At 36.8% G+C, this 18471-nt stretch overlaps 1 long non-coding RNA gene across 1 annotated transcript in view; it reads right to left on the minus strand.

Moving 5' to 3' along the window:
- LOC310896094 overlaps positions 1 to 4013 on the minus strand; it is a 46725-nt gene extending 42712 nt beyond the window's left edge. Inside the window, exon 1 of the long non-coding RNA XR_014581170.1 lies at positions 2636 to 4013. This is a non-coding gene — a long non-coding RNA (uncharacterized lncRNA). The remainder of the gene's footprint in view (positions 1 to 2635) is intronic.
- Between the last annotated feature and the right edge of the window lie 14458 nt (positions 4014 to 18471).

Raw genomic sequence — 18471 nt, forward strand, 5'->3', positions numbered from 1 at the left:
GACTCATTATGATCACTTGTGAGCGACATTGTAATATTAGCTGCAGGGTGATAAATCGTAAAAATGACGCCAAAATAGCTGTTAGTCATGGGAAAATGTGAACGAAAAAAAAAAAAAAAAGCTTTCCTCGTTTCTTCCTTTTTTTAATGCCTTTTTGTTAGGGATGAGCTCCACCTGCTGGACCAAGGCTGCTCGCACCAGCACCCAGCCCAGGGGTGAAGCCCAGGTTTTGGACACCCGCATGCACAGGTCTTGTCCCACGGGCAAACACAGCACGTGTTTTATATAGATATCCTCCCAGTCCTCATAAAGCACGGGACACCGACATATCATTTGTTTCTCAACACGTGGGAGATATTTAGTATGTCAACAAATTGCATGCCATAGTTGAAGTGCTAAAATAACAGTCAGCACAGCTATGTCCTTGGGTGTCTGCTCATATCAGGCATGCACTGTCTGGAATATGGCTGTGGAAGGACAAGATCTAATCCTAATTATCATCCTTTTTTTTTGTTACTTCGTGCTAGAAGGTACAGATGTAAATATATATATATATATTATTTTTTTCTTTACCCTTCCCCATTTATTTTAGAGTTATTACTGTCTAACAATGTAGCACTCATATTCTGGCATTTGCTCCTTAGGAAATCCCAACAGACTTTCTCCAGAACTTCTGATTTCACTGGCTCCATTACTTTCTCTGTAAAAACTATTAGACTTGTATGATGAAAACATAATCTTATGCCATCTTGTACTCCTCAAGACTTCTGCTGTAGAGGTCTTATCAACTACATGCACGCAAACTGTGATGTTCAGTGTAACCACTGTTTTTTATTAGTTGCTTCTTTATTTTATTTTTGTACTTAAATTACTTTTGTAATTTTTATTTTAATTTTGTAAAGATTAATTTTATGACAGACATGGGCGTTTCACGTAAATCACTGGAAAAAATGGCAACATAGCATAGCTGTGCTGAGTCACTAAAATATGATTATTGCCTGTGTAGAGCTCAGTACAGCTATGAAAAGATCCGTACCAAATGTTTTTGAGCAGAAAATAGCCCTGGCCAAGCTAGAGTTTGAGGAGGAAAAGAATAAAATAAGAAAGATCTCTTCCAGAATTGCCTTTTCTGTCAGGAGTCCATATTTCTCTCTCAGAGAGAAGTTGAGACGACATGGACTTGTTTCTGAGTGCAAAGGCAAGCATAAGTAGTGCAGAGAGGCTGCAAAATAGAGCCTGTCTGGAACCACATTTGAGAGCAGTTCCATGTATGTACCTCAAAATTCAACTCATTTACTCCATAAAAAGTGTGCCATACAGGAATCTGATTTGGAACATTTCTATTATTTATTTTTCCTTCAATAGAATGGAATATATACATTAAATGGAATATATTGTCTACAGTGTTTATGGTAAATAAATTCCTTCTACCTGGGCTTTTATTCTCAAGAACAGTGAAAACCAGAGACTCTAGATACTACGTCTGTTATGTACGTCTCTGTAAGGAGAAGAGCACAAGCTATCATGAATGCCAAAATATTTTAGTTCTAAAAGGTCTTAATTTTCTTAGAGGCTTTGTTTTCTAGAATTAACAACTTTTCTTTCTTGTTTACTTGCTTGCTTTCTTGCTTGCTTTTTTTCTTCTGTTGGTCCCAGTGTGACTGTTCCAGTGTTCTGAATGTTAATAGCAAGGATTTTATAAACATAAAAATACATTGCTGGGGACAGAATAAATAATATATATACATGTATTTATATGCCACTGATACTAACAAATGAACACAGCAGAATTAGAGTTATTTATTCGTCTGTTCCAGACGGCACATTGTAAATGCCACTGCACTCTGATAGAAGCAAAAAAAAAATACTGATTTATGGAAAGATGGAAGTAGCCTGTGCTTTTATTGCTTGAGAATAATGCTCTTGTAATTTTTTCTTGATGGTAAAACATATTTACTAACATAGAAACAGAGAATAAGAGAATTATTTAAGATTAAATGGATCTTTGTAAGTTGTGTGGTCCAACTCCCCACTCACAGTAGAGCCAATCTCAAAGTTGAATTTAACTTTGACATTATATGGTTGCCCAGGGCCTTGCCATGTAAAGCTTTGTCTCTCTCTAAGGATGGAGATTTCACAGCCTCTCTGGACAACCTGATCCAGAATGTCACCATCCTCATTATAGTAGTTGTTTCTGTCCTAATGTTTAATCAGAATTTTAACTGTCTGCATTTTGTCCTCAATGCCCCTTGCATTGGATGCTCTGCACCTCCAAGAGGAATCTAGCTCCATTTTCTCTGTAAACACCCAATAATAGTCAGGAGGGCAGGAGGGGAATTACCTCTTTTTTTTTTTTTTTTTTTTTTTTCCTGCTGTTGTGGTTTAACCCGGCTGGCAGCTAAACACCACACAGCCGTTCGCTCACCCTCCCCCCTCCCTCTCTGGGATGGGGGAGAGAAACGGGAAAGTGAAGCCGGTGAGTTGAGATAAAGACAGTTTATTAAGACAGGAATATAATAATATAAGGAATATAAGGAATATAATAATAACAATAATAATAGTAATAGTGATAATGATAATAGTATTAACAATAATAATGTGTAAGAAACAAGTGATGCACAATGCAATTGCTCACCACCCGCTGACCGATGCCCAGCCTATTCCCGAGCAGCCGGCCCCCCCACCCCGGCCAGCCACCCCTATATATTGTTTAGCATGACGTCAGATGGTATGGAATACCCCTTTGGCCAGTTTGGGTCAGCTGTCCTGGGTCTGTCCCCTCCCAGCTCCTGCTGCACCCCCAGCCTGCTCGCTGGCAGGACAGAGCGAGAAGCCGAAAAGTCCTTGGCCTGGTATAAACACTGCTCTGCAACAATTAAAACATCAGCATGTTATCAGGGCTCTTCTCATCCTAATCCAAAACATAGCACCCTACCAGCTACTATGAGCTACTTAACTCTGTCCTAACTGGAACCAGGACACCTGCTCTTATTTGTACTGGGGAGCACAAAATTAGAACTTCAGATGCAACCTTACAAGTTGATTACATTGAATAGATGGCAATCATTACTTCCCTCTTCCTACTGGCTGCAGTCTTGCTATTACAGTCTGGTACATTGTTAGTTTTCACTGCAATACATACAGATTGGTTCCATATAAACCACACACTGGTGGTACTTGGTTGCTTTAATATAATTACAATACTGTTTTGTTGGGTAACTGTATTTTCATAGGTAAACCATAGCTGACAACTGTAGTTGACATTTAATTAATAATCATACCATATAAGCCATGTTATTTATTTTCAAGAAAACATCGTAGTGGCATTCTATAAGCTGGACAATGCTTCCTATGATCTGTATAGCAAAATGCCATGTGGCCAGATGTACAAGTTCAACTGCAGTTGAAGCACGCGTTGCTTTGCACTTCTGTAGTTAGTTTTATCCAATACTAATGAAGTTTTGCAGAGCTACTACAGAGCAGGTAATTATTACATCCATTATACAGAGGGGAGGAACTGAAGCATAAATAAGCAACAGAACTAATTTTAAAGTCCTCAGTGACGGCCTAAATGACCTCTTACTGAGTGGGAGTTTTAGGAATGATTTAATTAGAGAAGAGCTAGGTCAAGGCCAAATGCTTTTGAAAATCTCACACTACGTTTTCTAACTGAAGGTCAAGCAGAGAACAGAAGTCAAGAATCATAGAAGAGAAGGCACTCACCCTGATCCTTCAATTTACTTTGAGTGTTACTTTACTCATAAACAGTGAGTCATATTCCTCCTCCCCAGACGCTAACATTCTCATCAGGAGCAACACAGAGTAAAAACATGAAAATTGCTTAGTTTCACAGTTCTGCGGGGAAAAAACACAGCTAGCTAGGTAGATGAATGTAATAGTAGATAGATTATTGAAACCAATTTAGTAATTCAGATGTTCAGTGCTTTGTCTACAGTACATTGATATCCAGGACACTCTTCACCCATCCAAAAGAGAATTTTGGGAAAACAATATTTTCCATGATCCCCACTTTATCAGGGCAACCTGTCAGGCCACCCTTTTAGCAACATAGTTTCATGGCATAATTAGATAGTTTCCTTATTTTCAAAACCTGAAATGTCTCCTAGAAAGAGTAGGGTTTTTTTCCATTTATATAGTGGGATCGATATTTTTTTTCTCTAAAAAAAAATAAAAGACAACCACAGGAATGTTTGTGGTTCAACAGGGAAATTTCATTTTTGTTTTCTTGAACAACATTTCAAGAATAGTCTGGAAGACCTTCATGTATGGGGTGTTCAGTATGTCACAACAAAAATTAACACTCAAAAATGTTGACTTGGAAATAACATCACTGGGAAAAAATGGAAATAGCTACACAACTGATGAGTTCCACAAGATGGCACTATTTTACGCCACCTGATTTATTCTAAGGGGTATACTAAAACAATAAATAGAGTATCGTAGATTATAAAACCAGTAACGATGCATATACAGGTTTATAAAACAACGTGAATAATGATAAATGAGCAGGAAATATGATAAAAAGTTAGCTAAACATGAGATTCAATAAAATAGATAAGATTGAACATATTCTTCAGTGAACTATCTACCCTGATGTTATCAGAAGGTAGAGAGGGATTGGAAGCGAGGACAGCTGGTCTGCTTCATATTAACCAAGAACTTGTCAATATGAGTCTTCAATTTCAGGAAATAATACTTGACTGTCCTTATAATGTTTTTCAACCTTTTGCTATTCTTTGAAAGGTGACATTTAGCTGCATTCATTTGTATAGTTAGAAAAAGTATTTTACATCGGAAACGAGTTCTAGAGCATGTGCACACAAACATTTGCGCAGTGTGTATTCACATTATTTGCAGCCCTGAGACTAATTTTACTCAAACTTTCCAGAACAACAGCATGACACAACATACCATGTTTTAAACCTGGGGAAGAGGAATTTGTTTCATGTAGGGAGAAAGGAGGATCAAAAGAGCTTCCTGGCACACCCAATACACTCACTTTGGTATTGGTGGTTGAAACTTAAGACAGTAAATGCTTATTCAGACCTAAAAAGTTGTGGCTCTTCTATGAGTGGGTTGGTCTGTAAAGCACAAGGAACTTTCTTCTCCACATTCCTGCATGAATGTCAAGATCAATTTTGCCTTCAAGTTTGGGAGGGCATGGCCTGCACCTTCTCTGCATTCCTCTGGGAACAGGCTGCTATGAAAGGTATATGGAGGAAGTCATACATTCCCAATTACCTCGTTGAGAAAGTGAAGGGCATTAAATACGTTTATTCAAAATACCTGTCTTTATGGGGAGCATGTCACACAACTAATATACAACATGTCTTTATATCAGTACATGCGAGGTGAAATTTTCTGACTCATAGGAAAATGTTTAGCTGTGATATATTTTTAGGCATATCTTTGAAAGACAGGTGTAGGACATTTGTCTGAGTTTTGAGTAGCCACTCATCACAAGTAGATCTGTGCCTTCACCTTAAGTCAATGAGAAAGTTCCTGATGAATTTCAAGGAATCTCCAACAGCTCTCCCTTTTTATTATTGCAATATTAGCATTATTTCTTATATTTTGTTCTCTTCCTTACTGTCAAAGTTTTTCTTCCTTCTGCCCTATCTGTATGTACAGAGGAGCCCTGGCATTTCTAAGCTGGGATCAAACTGCAGGTATAAAGCAACTAAAAAGAAGCAGGACCATACATGCCAAGATAGGCAAGACAAAGTCAATATTTGGAGCCTTTTTCAGGTAATTGGAGCATATATTTTCCTCTTTGGGGAAGTACAACCCTCAGCCATACATATATCATCAGAAATTTTGTCATACAATTTATCATTTCATATTCCGATGCCTTTTTCTGATTACTTTTTATAACAAGGAAGTAAATATCACCTTATCCAGAGTAGCTATGAATTATGCTGGTATTTAAACATGCTTATGACTTGAAGCCAGAACACAAGATAGGGAAATTGTTCAAAAGTTCAGATCAAACATTTTAAGACCATTTTAACATTCCTTTCAACTGTTTGCTCTACTCTAAAGCACATCTAAAGCTCCCAAGTTGGAGTGGAGAACAGTGCTTCCAGCAGGACACAGCAATGGCTAAATGTACATTTAAGAAAAGCTTCCTTATATTTGCAGTCTTTCACTGAATCTTCTTGTCCAGCTAGTAACATCTTGTTAGAAAAAGTCTTAAAAACCAGGAGCAATCAATTTTCATTAGAGAACTTAAGGTCACTTTAGGACTTTTGTAATACTGAATGGTTATTTTAATTTACTGACTCTGGAAGAAAAAACAAAGCAAAGCTCATATGGTATAAAACTATATGAAACTGCTAAAATTATGTGCATTTGGAACATATTAAGATAGAAACTAAAATGCTTAGACACAAAAAGGCATCACATGTACAACAATATTACATCAACAAAGAAACATCAAATTTGATAAGCATTGTAAGAAATCTTTCTAAAAAATATTAATTAGTTCCTTTAAAACATTTTCCTTCCTCCTCTTAATGGTTACTTGCACTGGGATAGTCAGTCTTAAAAGGTCATGACTGTGTTTACTAAAAGTCCCCTACTATAGGAAAACGGCTTTGCAGACATTATATTAGCAGCCTTCATGGAAGACTAGAGGAGAAGAAAAGGCAGAAGGACCAGGGATTTTTGGTCTTTTAGTCTATTCAAGTCAGGCAATGAATAATGAAGGTGAATGTTGGCAAAGGTTTTCTCAGCTCAGATCTTGATGTGTTTGCTGGGGAAGGGAGGAGAGACAGGAGGGGGAACAAAAGAGTCATAGTGTTTGGAAGATTGGCTCAGGACCCTGAAATACGTGTTTGTAGTGAGTTGCTATTCTGGAGATAGCCCAGTCTTGTCATGTCTCTAAGCAACAAGATCTATAATATGCACTTACACCAACACAGGGTAAATTGCCTCAAATGTGAATAAATTTTGTCAGATCTGAATCTTTATTTAGTGATTGCTTTATTATCACAGTAAGTAGGAAAATAAATATTGCCATGGTTTTAAAATCCTCATAGAGTTTAATATTGTTCAGTATTCATAAGAGAATAATATCTAGGAATTATTTGTATTCAGAGTTCTGACTAATGCTCAAAATTACTGTGTGGTAATGTCTTCTCCTGTAATAATCATCTCATTATTTTTTCCAAGATCAGTGATGGCAGAATATAAAAATTCCTGGCTTATGTGGTATTCAGTTGTTATACTTTTATGCAAAATATGTATTTTTCCAGTGCTTGTGATCTATATGACACTAAATGTTATAAATAAAATAGCAATAAATACATATCTTTTGAGAATAAACTATAGGTAGAAATAACTTAGGTTATGCAAGAAAAATCTATACTTGCTCCATAAGAAGCAGTCTTCTAAATTTCTTCATGCGAACACAAAATATGTTTTCCAGTTTTTATAAAATGAAAACCTGAAGTATGTATTCCAGTTGTTATAAGATGTGGTGAAAAATATATTTAAATCTGTCTAGTAACTCGAGACATTCATAACATAACCTACTGGAAACATGAGATAATATTTTAGAAATGGGAAATTAATGTTTTAGAGATTAGAAACAGGAAAATGTGCCTATGAGATCTGTGATGAGAAATGTGATCTATGAGATCTTTTTTTTATTGTTATTTTTTTTTCACTTTGACATTCTGCTGTAAGGTCACTAAAAGCATTTCAAAATAACTGAATAAGTCTAGTACAAATGATCAATTTTTACAGCCCAGGGACTATATGCTCAATTCCAATATAAACAATGAAGAAATGATAGTAACAGGACAAATGTCACATCAAAAAAAGTGTGAATTTGCCCATTGTAATAATATGGATGGTACTGGAAAAAAATAAAAATAAAAATTGAATTAAAAAATATATATATTTCTCATAGGAGAGTCAGTACTCGTGCTTAAACTTTTAAGTAGCTGTATAACAACATTCTGACCTGGTAACACTTCTTTGAGGCCAACTTGTAATTGATACAAATCAACATATGACATTCAGAACAACAAAAATTGATTCCTTAGTTGGACAGGAAGCTGGAGCAGAGTCAGTGCATTTGCAGTACTTGTTGAAGTCTCTTTCATTGACAACTTCCTCTGAACTTGGTAGTCTCACTGAATTAAGCAAAAGTAAAATTTATTTATTTTTACCTTAAATAATTGCTTACATTTTATAAAATACTATTTCTCCTTGCAGTTACTGAGTGGCACAATATAGGAATGGGATACCAATACTGATTTGAGCTCAAGCTTGCCTTTGAAAAAATTGCCATGTACTGCTATTTAAGAAATGATTAGGACTTGCTGAAGATGTGTTTTTGTAGCAGTTGTAGGACAGGTGTGATGCTCTGGGGCACCTCATACACCATTAGGTGCCTATATGCAGGGCAATATATAAAAATTTAAGGTTTGTTGAATATAACCATAACTTTAGACACCAAGCACATATACAAGTAGAAACCTGAGTGTAAGTGTCTCCATCTGGAACTGATACCCACCCTAGACACCCTTCTACAAGGACAGTATAGAGCTGATGTAGTTTCCCATACTACTAGTACGTCTAGTACTGTTTCATATATCTTAGAGTGTTTGACCTGTTTTCTACCTGCCATTCCACAATGGGCTGGATCACCAATGTCGTATTTGATGAACATGTTCAATTCTTTCAAACACCCCAGGGAATCTCAAAATGCTCTGGATGTTTATGTGTGAGCAAGTGAGCAAGGAATATTTTGTGTTAATGAATTATTTTACGACACAAAATGGTGCAGCAAGCACCTGACACCTGTAATTTTTCCTGGCACTAAGTAGCTTTAAGATCCAATCTTTTATTTAGTTAGTTAGTTTCCCTCCTTTGTGGAATTTCTTACATAGTCTGGTCTCTGCTTTCAGGCAGTTTAAATGGTATTCATCTGACCTATTTTAGACATCTTCATCTGATCAGGTCTCTGTAGACTAATTTTATAGTCAAGGAGACCAAGACACATTTCTAGACTGCAATTAAACTCATCCTAAAGTATGTGGCTAAAATAGGTCAGATGAATCACATGCCCCTTTCTCTTTGTCGTCTATAAAGTATGGCTAGCCTAGATGCAGACATCTAAAGTTAGGTCAGATGAATCATGTTATATGGTATCCCTCAAGGACAGAGTTAGAGGGAGGAGTTACATTCCTTCTAGTGACTTGTTACCACAGTGTCTGGGGATGTCAGAAGTCATAATGGTTAATTCTACTCACATATTGGTGTAAAGTATGGCTGTTGTTTCCCAGGTTCTAATGATTTATAAGTCTTAGCATATGAAGAGTTTCACAATGAGACAATAGGTACAAATTGCATATACAAAATTTATTTGTCTTTATGTCTTTCTGTCATCTTTATGCTGACCATGGGAAAATGGCAAGCATCTGATGCAGAATAAAGTGGAACAGAGAGACAATGACTTACCATGCATAAAACCTACCACTGCAAGGTCCATGTTTCAGAAAAGTTAATCAAAGAGATTTGAACTCACACAGATGGTTTATATTAGAATAATGATTACTATCATTTTTCCATGATATTTTGATCTGGCGCTAGGAGTTCTAAAACTGAATTTACTATATTGCCTAACTGAAGACTCAGAGTTGAATAAGGCCATGTTGGGATGAGTATTTTACTAAATGCTTAGTTCAGCATAGAAGAGAACTTAAAGAACATCATTTTTCTAAAACTCAAGGGGGCGAATAACCAATGACAGAAAAGTCAAAACTCCTTCCTGGATCAATTGAGGACCAAGAAAATCATAAAGAAGGAAAAGACAGGGAGAACTGAATCTGAATATCCTCCAAAGACAGTTCTGAAGAACTGTACCAGAGTTCAGATCTTGCTCAGCCTCAAGATTTAATATTGAGGGAGGTACTTATCCTTAGCCAGAGGACTGTGAAGCATCCATCAGTTGGCCAGATGAAGGAGAGAAAGCTTTAGAATCTAAATACTACATAAATACGTGTTCTTATATTTACATTAAAACTGTGTTTAATAAGCTTTTATAGCACTATTGTTTATCTTTGTTCATATGCCTTCATAATGAGAAGACTGCTCTCTTCAGCATCAAACAGTTGGGTGATCTGTTTCTGTTCTCCAACCCCTCAACCTGGAACTTGTAACAACTAAACATTGCAGTAATGGAACAAAGTTTAATTATACTTAACACCTTGCTGTTTCACATGAATTGAAAACAGAGACCCAGAAGCTGAAGTTTCATAGAAAGGAAAGGTGAGACAGAGAAGACATCTGGTGTTTTGCAGTAGTCAGGGAGGTGTGGATTTGTATTAAAAGAAATTTTACATAGCTTCTGACTTTTTTTTAAGCTCTGTTTTTAAAGCAAATTAGTGATATATTGTAATATGCCTTTTTATTATACCTCCGAGCATTCTGTATCATCTATAAGTATTGTAACTCTGGTAAAATTATGAATATTGTAATGTTTTTGCTGTCTTGAATTTTGCATCCTAGATTTTCCAAGACAAACCAAGGGAACAAAGAAAAAAAATAAACAGAAGTATTCAAATGAAAGATGGCTTCTATTAAAAAAATCATTCTGAAATAAGCCAGTAGACCTCCCAGGAATGTTCTTTTACAAATATTGTTGCAGTTGGAATGAATATCTCTTGCAGTCTAAGCCTGCTACCATAACTGGACTGACTTCATTACAAGGCATCCAAAAAAAAAAAAAAAAAAAAAAAGGTAGCAACATTTTAGACGTGCAATGACTTAATTTAAGAGCTATACTCATTGACTATGACACAAATATCTAATGTTCCTAGTGTCACTTCCTACAAACAGCACTTTAGTATGTGCAGTGATTGTTATTATTTTTTAAAGAAGATCCTATTTCACTAGATCTTTTGTAGGAACTTTTTAGAACTGCTTGCATAACAACTGCCAATACCTATATTTGCCAATTCTTTGGACAGATAAGCCTTCTCTCAAGTGACCTCTGGCTGCAGTTGAGATACCAGCCCCACAATTTGGTACTGTCTTTTTGCACACTTACATACAAAAGCTAAATGAAAGCATGTATCTGTAAAGAATAAAAGCCATGCAGGGCTTGATCAAGACCTGACCTGTATGTTTACAGATGTTTACAAATATTTGACTTGTGGTAGATCCCATGTTACATCTGCATAGCTGCAGGCTACATGTGGGTCTCTGAGGCAAAAAGCCATCAGACTCTGTTGATGATTCAGAACAGACTTGTACTAAAAAGCATCATTGGATTTTTAAATATCTGTTAAGAAAATAATTACTATTTTCTGACATAGCCAATGAGAAGACAGGTCAGGATGCTATTACAGGGAAATGGAGGCACTCTTGGCTCCCCATGTCCCTGCTCTTGCCCCTCACCCTGCCCCTGCTGCTCCCTGACACCTTATTTGAAGTGCAGAAACTCCCAGTTCTTCCTTTCCCTGGTGTCTTCTGCAGAAGTGAATGAGAAAAGCTCCATACTCCATACCCTTTGAGCAGGACCTCCAAGAGCAGCTTGCTCACAGAGAGCAGCCAGAATAGATTCTGCTTTTTATTCCTTGCCATTGACATCGATCAGCCCCGCGTTGACCATTAGTGCTCCTCACATGACTGAATCAGAGTGCTCAGCAAAGGCTCAAATCAAGGCCTTAGGAAACACTACTGATGAAATTTTGAGGCATCTGTGAAATGAAGTGGGGATTTTGAGAGCTGTTTCCCAAATTAAGCTACCACATATCAGCCTTAGTCCCAATTAAAACAACTTGCATTCATCTCTACAAGCATCACCTGTATGTTTTGAGATGACAGCTGCTATAGAAATGTAAATTTCTATAATGATGCTACATTTTTCTCAAATATATTGTAATACTTCTTTCTCTTTCTTTATCTTTCTCTTATGCAACACATAACACTTATACAGCTATGTCAATATTCCTGAGCTATTACTGCTTGTCTCAGCAGCTTCTTCAGGCCACGATTGCCATTACACCTTACTGAATTAGACATACTGGAGCACAGTCCTAACACATCAGGTTGTAAATGGGAAAGCAGGGATAAGAGCTACATTTTTTCTTCTTGAGTGCAGGTAGTGTCTCTGTAATTAAAGCTACCAAAGATGTTGTTCATAAGATTCTCCCATGGCTCCCTGAAGGCCCATTCCTAAACTTCACTAAAACACAATCCTTGAAATATTTTTCATGTATGCTGTTCCATATAGTGGCATGAATAAATATATAATGTTAGAGAACAATTCTTTATGAAATGATGATGCTTTGTTGTTCTGTAAGATAGTCCTGATCTTTCTGTATATACATGAACATGGGTTACTTTATACATGAAAGCACTTCACAAGTAGTTCCTTTAATTTTTTTCAGCAACACCAGTTTATGATAAAATGAACAGACCCTTGACAGTACTCTGTAGCTACAGTATTATAAACCCTGTGACTTCAAAGAAGAATTATTATTAGAGGTTTTTTATGTTCTATTATATGCAGAAGAAAAGGCTTCAGAGTGAAGGAAAGGAAATCAGAATGCTTGAGCTTATGTAAACTTATAACTATCACTGTAAATTTTCAGCTCTTACTTTACAACTTCATGCTTCATGTTTTTATATAGATCCCCTCTTGGCATGTTTGTGACTATTCACAAACATTGCAGTCTAAAAGTTCAGTGCCAGCTAACTTTGCCTTGTATCATTTTTTTCAATGACAAGAACGTGTGCACATGTGTTTCCTGTTGGAGACGAGGTTCATATTTACAGGATATGGAAAGTTAGCATGACAAAAGTAATGATTGTGTAGAAGGAAATTCACTTTCATTAACAGGCATCCTATTTACTCTACTGTCACCTTGCATGATATGCTGCATACCATTTCAGACAGACACCAAAGTAATTTTAGTGAAAACTTCCTGCACAGAAAATGGAAACTTTGACCAAAAAAAAAAAAAAAAAAAAAAGGGCAAAAGAGATACGGCTGAATTTACCCTGAAAAATAAATTTATCAGTTAGATCCTTTCCACAGCTACACCCACTCAAATCCTGCTGCGTCCATTGGTCACACACAAAATTGACCTCAGAAGATGATAGTGAATTGTTTGGTTTAATTAAGAATTTTATTTTAAAATTACTTTATTTTTTTACCCACTGCAACCCACTCACTGAGAGGTCTATCTGTTTTCAAAAACTGTTTTCCAAAATCTTTTAATTGTGGCTGAAGCTTAATTCTTCTGGCAATAACAGAGGAAGGCCTCCCAATCAGCAGAAAAACATCCAAGGAGGCAGACAGAGATTGGACAATGATCTACAGCAGCTATCTATAGGATTACTGGATTACTGTGGGATGAAGATATAAAGAAGTAAGTTTGTGTTTATAAATCCTCAAAAAAAAAAAAAAAAAGGACTGAGAGACCCAATGACCAAGTTAGAAATGCCACATTCAGGCCAGCAGATGGATTCCCAATGACATTCTTTGTTAGTGAGGACCACAAGAAAAACTCAGTTAAAGGAAATTGGTTTCCATGTGTTTAACATTATCACAAGCCCTCCACACTTAAAAACTGTATTCCACATGATTGCAACACAAAGCATTGAAATCAGAATAAAATCCCATCAACTGGTGTAGAGATTTATATTTAAAAAAAATAAAAAATAAAAAAGTTGCTTACGGTTTCTATAAAAACAATGGGGGAAAATGTACAAGTGTTGACAGTAATGGTACAATTTGCAATTTTATTTCAAAAATAAAATAATTTGGCTGCTGATTTCATGCAAGATTATAATCAACTGCAATGGTTCTTTTGCAAAGGCTATAACACTGAAATTTAAAAGATGGAGTTTACCCACATCAGAAATTATATTCTGTGAAGAAAGATTTGACCGTAAATCAGGTCATATTAATGACTGAATTGAGACCCATGGAATAACATTCTTCTCTGCTCTGTGATGCATTAATTTAATATTACACCAAAATACTGAAAAATATCATTTCCAGGGTTATGGAAAAGCTTGTTACTGATTAGAAATCATAGACTGGATCTGAATTTAGGTGCAAAAAAAAAGGCTGAAAATCAGTTTAAAGACTCGAAGCTTGGGCTTCTGATAAGATAACATATGTGTGTGTGCATGTGCATGTGCGTGTGTGTGAATGGTTCACTGGTTACTGAAATATACCCAGTTTTACAACAGCAAGAGCATGTAGACTTTACTTGTCTAATAAAATATGGGTGGTAACAAATTATGTTGCTGTGAAGAGCAGATCAGGAGAGACGCCCACTGAAACCTGATGCTGTCTTTGAACTTTAAAATTTTGACTTAATAAGCTCTACGCTGGTGTGGCTCAGTACAGAGCTGTCACTAAGGGCAGATTTGTTTCACAGCAGAGCTACTTTATTAAAAATCCTCAGCATTTCCATAAAGTCCTGATTCAGAAACAGAAGGAGGAGTTACATTGAACTTGACTGCTGACCTGACAGTGAGAATGGAGCTATTGTATCCAGAACTGAATATGCAGATCTGTGCTGCTTCTTGCTGAGCTTCACACGGCAGTTACCCTCGGAGAGAGAGGAACCCTTCAGAGATCTGAAAGTTGCTGACTGCCAGAAACCGAAACCCTGAACAAGACCCTGAAGTCAGTAGGTTTCCAAGTCATTAAGAGGTTAAAATACAACTTTTAACCTCACCCCTTTTTTCTCCATTTGCTGTAGGCTAATCAATGGATTGCAAACCACGTACAGCACCATGGCCCATGTCGTCATCTTTGTGCTATTTAGCAAACTGCAAGCTAGATGTGCTCAATTAATAGCAAAGATTGTCAGGGAGGCAGAGCTGGAAATGCCTTTTTGGTACTGCATGAATTGAACCTGCTTGTTTGATTAAAGCACTAATTATCTCGTTGATTCGTTTGCATTAAGCCTTCTTTTTATACTGTGTTTTACTTGGTGAAAAGACATTAAAAAAATCGTTCAGCACAAAATGTGATACAAACTAAAGCGTGGGAAGGAAAAACTCTAATGGCTTGTTTTATGTTGTTCATTGCATGGCGTTCCCTATCACTGTTGAACCTTCAGGGTAAAGAAAACACCATTTGTAATCACTGGATGCACAAAGCAAACACACAGAGAGGAATTTCATGCCCTCATCCTGAACCTCAGCAAAGGGCAGAGCTCCTCTCTGCTCTGCATACAGGAAGGCCAGCCTCCAACTAGGTTATGCATAAGATTTTAGCTATATTTCAAACTCTGTGATGAAGAGAGATCTCCTTATGATTTGATCTAGTTATGATGGCATGAAAAGTTATCTTGTTTGTTTTTTTCCACTGCCATATTTGAGTCATAGAGGCTGTCCTATCCAAGAAAATTTTAAATGCTTTTCTCTGTCTTCATCCATGGCTTTCATTTTCATTCTGACAGAATTTGTGGCACAGCTTGACATTTTCTTGTTATGGCTGCACTGAAACAGCTCCTAGCTCAGTCCTACAGCTCCTTTTAAAGGTGCTACCTGCAGCAGGAAGCCATCTCTTGTATGCAAAGAAATGCAGAAAATGCAGTGAAAGACTTAAAGCAGAGAGTATGCTTCAGCCTTACTATGAGATCTATAAGGATCTGAAAAAAAGCTTTTTCTAAATTTCATTTTTATGCAAAATCAGTTGTTTTATAAGTCAATGCTCAGTTCCTTCTAACAACTGAATGAACATATTTTTTATCATAGGAGAAATAGCTTTCTGTTGCCACCTATTAATGAGCTAGAAAAGACTGTTTGCATATCATCTTCTCAGAGAAATACTTGGATTGTTTTGCACCATAGTGACAAAGCTGAAACTGTTCAAAGTAGAACTGTGGTATGTCTAACTAGGACTGTTACAAGAAGCAATGCCAAAGCAATGAGACACTATAGCTGGCTCCCAGAAACTTCTGGTCACTACTGGAAAGCAAGGAGCTTCTCTCACTAGAATAAAAGCTCAAGGCAACATCATGATTTAAGATGGCTTTGGGGACTTTGTTATACATGGCTCACAGAAGACATACCACCGGGGAGGACAGGGGATTAGGATCGGTGGCTTTATCAGGAAAACAGAAGAAGGTGAGGTAGGGTAAGATATTTATTTCACATTCATAGTAGCTGATAGGAAAAATGAGGCAAAGACTTACTGTCTATTGTATATCACTATTAGGGAGAAATAACAGAAGCTTTCTAATACCCATGAGAAGGTTATCCAGGACAGAGACAAGTTCTTCAGAGTGATGTATGGCAGGAGGAAGGGACTCAATGCACATAAGTTGAAAAAAAGGGATGTTCAGACTGGATATAAGGAAAAGTCTTTTCAGCATGAGGACAGTCAGACAGTAAGCTCAGAGGCTGTACAGTTTCCATTCTTGGAGGTTTTCAAGAACTGATTGGATAAATACCAGAGCAACTTGGTCTCAGAGCTGACCCTGCTTTGAACAGGAGGTTGGACTAGAAACTGCCTCGGGTCCTTTCCAACATTAATAATTTTATGATCCTCTTATCCTATAATTGTTCAATATATTGTGGAAACAGGTCTTTTTCCACCCATGTAAATAAACTTTCAATTTATCCTCATAAATGACTTGGTATTAATTGCTGTTCATTTTTAACATCTTCTTGACTGCTGACTACTGACTTTTCATAATTACGGCTGCATTTATCTTTCAGATAAGTAATACTTTCTTACATTTGTGGATAGATTCAGTGCTTGAAAGAAGAAATATAATGGTTATTTAGAGAACTCACGAAAATGTGCTTAGCTTTCCTTGTTCAAATGCCAGAAAAGGCACAGGTAGTTTACTACTAATAATGATATTTACCTTTTTTAATTACTTTTGACATTATCTAGCAGGAAGATAGTATATGACCTATAACTATTCTAACTCTAGTAAGACAGCAAAAGAGTAATGCACTTTTGGGCAGTGAAGAAAGCATTATCTCAATGTTCCTAGCACTTCTGTTGCTGTGCTGTTTGTATTATAAACTAGACAAGTGATGGACTAAGCTTGGAATGCCTAGATTATAGAGGAATTAATTTTGTTTGTGTGTCTTTGTGTGTTGGCACCCTCTCAAATGGAGTTTTTACAGATGCTGTTATACTTAAATTTTCTTTGAACGTTCAACTAAAAGGCAGAAGCACTTCTTTCTAAAAAAGTAATTTTGACTTTTAAGATCTCAGGTAAAAAAAAATAGATTTTTTTTTTTTTTTGGTCTGACTAAAACATACAAGACAGTTTTAAAGTACTTTATCCTACTTGTTCTCAAATAAAACCAGAAAAGAAAACCAAGATGAGCCAGTCTTCTACTGCCTTTCATGTATTATGGGTCATCTACAATTAGTGAAATGTGGGTAAATAGAAAAAAACACATTCAAGAAAAATCATTAGATTTACACATAGTGATTTACACCTACACTGAGATTTGTTTTGACATAGCAAACAGATAAATCCCGGTGACTTTAGTAAAACTTACAGCATGTGCTTTAAGTTGTCTGTTGTATCAAAAGAACCAAACAATTGTAGAAGGGAGGACTCAGTTTTGAATTCCTCAAGTTTGCTGAGTGATGAGCAGAAGTGCATTCTAGGAACAACCTGCCCACCTCTCTCCACTTTATGCTGGACGTTGTCACATTTACTCATGTTTTCTTGCAGAGGTGACAGGGTGAGCATATCCTAGTACGGTTCAGTCAAAATGAGATGACCCAGCAAAGACCTACTTTTTAAACTGTTTCATCTAACCTGTCTCATTTTGACTATATTAGCAAGTCATCCCAGCAATAAGATGGGGAACAATAATCACAGGCAAAAAGTTGACAAGCAGCTGGGAGTGGTAATGTCCTTTATTAACACAGTGGAACCAAGAAGGTAACATCCATTCACAACTTAATGCTTCTGCAAAGGAGAAACTCAATCCTGCAAATCCTTCCCAAACACTCTATGCAAGACAGGGTATTGGATCTTGTTTGGTTTGATGTATTCCATAAACAATTGTGCTGTATACATAAAGAATGCATTCAATACAGTATTTCATAGAATCGTGGAATGGTTTGGGTTGAAAGGGACCTTAACGATCACCTAGTTCCTACCCCCCTGCCATGGGCAGGGACACTTCCCACCAGACCAGGTTGCTCAAAGCCCCATCCAGCCTGGCCTTGAACACTTCCAGGGTTGGGGCATCCACAGCTTCTCTGAGCAACCTATTCCAGTTCCTCATATACCTCATAGTGAAGAATTTCTTCATTATACCTAATCTGAATCTACCCTATTTCAATTTAAAACCACTACCCCTTGTCCTATCACTACATGCCCTTGTAAAAAGTCCCTCCCCAGCTTTCCTGGGGGACCCCTTTAGGTATTGGAAGGCCACTATAAAGTCTTGCTGAAGCCTTCTCTTCTCCAGGCTAAACAATCC

This window comes from Anser anser, assembly GCF_964211835.1.
Source record: "Anser anser genome assembly, chromosome: 3".
In the NCBI taxonomy this organism is placed as follows: Eukaryota; Metazoa; Chordata; class Aves; order Anseriformes; family Anatidae; genus Anser; species Anser anser.